At 40.5% G+C, this 1,532-nt stretch overlaps 1 pseudogene; it reads left to right on the top strand.

Annotated features, from left to right (window-relative positions):
- The first annotated feature begins 500 nt into the window (after nucleotides 1–500).
- LOC110035704 overlaps nucleotides 501–1,532 on the top strand; it is a 2,864-nt pseudogene continuing 1,832 nt past the window's right edge.

Here is a 1,532-nt window from a genome sequence, read left to right as displayed (position 1 = left end):
TAGACCCATTCAGCTTCACATGCAAGATCAACATCAGCGTTGTAGCTATAAAGTTCTTCTGCATCTAATTTGAAGGATATCCAACTTGGCCCAAGAAAATTTCTCCAACAGTATACATATATTTTCAGTTTTGATTTCCCACTAGATTCAATGTAAGAACCAAAGCTAGATAATTGTTTGCCAATTGGATCACTCATGCCTTCAGCTTGTAAGATTTGTTTTGGAGCCAATAATTTAAACTTCACTAATATCATCGATAGATACCTTTCGTCGAGCACGTAGAGATTCAAATATTTGTCGAGAGCATAAACGTGATTGTTGCCGATCAAAGTGATATCAATTTTGTCTACGATCTCGGATTCAGCAGTTCAACAATTCAAATACTATATTTCGATCTCGGATTATATATACATATTATTTGACGATTTTTTAAATCAAATACTATATTTCGATCTCGGATTCAGCAGCTAAACAATTCAAATCTCTCAAGTGATCCGCTTCTCTACGATCTTATTTGCAGACATGGCTGGATTGGAGCCAGAAGGATCTCAGTTTGATGGTGCAAAATATGACTCCAAAATGGATGAAGTACTTGCAGCACATAAAGGACAGGATTTCTTCACACCATATGATGAGGTATATGAAAGCTTTGATCACATGGGCCTCCAAGAAAACCTTTTGAGAGGCATATATGCCTATGGTTTCGAGAAACCATCAGCAACTCAACAGAGTGGAACTGTCCCTTTTTGCATGGGACTTGATGTCCTCCAAGGAATTCTGCACTTTCTGTTCTGGAGTTCTGCAACAACTTGATTATGGACTAGTTGAATGCCAAGCCTTAGTTCTTGCACCAACCCGAGAGCTTGCTCAACAAATTGAAAAGGTCATGAGGGCACTTGGTGATTACTTGGGTGTTAAAGTTCATGCTTGTGTGGGAGGAACTAGTGTTCGTGAGGACCAAAGGATCTTGTCTGCTGGTGTTCATGTTGTTGTTGGCACACCTGGGCGTGTGTTTGATATGCTGAGAAGGCAATCACTCCGTCCTGACTACATGAAGATATTTGTTTTGGACGAGGCTGATGAGATGCTCTCATGTGGTTTCAAAGATCAGATATACGATATCTTTCAGCTTCTTCCTCCTAAAATCCAGCTTGGAGTTTTCTCTGCCACCATGCCACCAGAAGCCCTTGAGATCACCCGCAAATTCATGAATAAACCTGTCAGGATTCTTGTTGTGAGATATGTACTTCCTGGCATAGAAATGAGACGAAAAAGAACACATGCAAACACAGATCGTTTACGTGGTTTGATCCAACTGGATCTATGTCCACGGAAGGGAATCAATCAAATAGTTCACTAAGGCAAAAGAAATGGAGAATACAAAGCTTATACATAGAGATGAGCCCTCATCTTCCTTATATGGCCTCCCTCTCAAGCGACACCTTGATACAAGGCCTCAAGATGCTCTCTTCCTCTCTAGCTCTCTAGCTATTCTCTCCTCCTTTGTGGTAGCTTAAGATATCTTCTCCCTT

Source organism: Phalaenopsis equestris, unplaced genomic scaffold (assembly GCF_001263595.1).
Source record: "Phalaenopsis equestris unplaced genomic scaffold, ASM126359v1 Scaffold199252, whole genome shotgun sequence".
Taxonomy (NCBI): Eukaryota; Viridiplantae; Streptophyta; class Magnoliopsida; order Asparagales; family Orchidaceae; genus Phalaenopsis; species Phalaenopsis equestris.
Note: the sequence above shows the minus strand (reverse complement) of the source record. Positions and strands in the feature narration are given on the sequence as shown.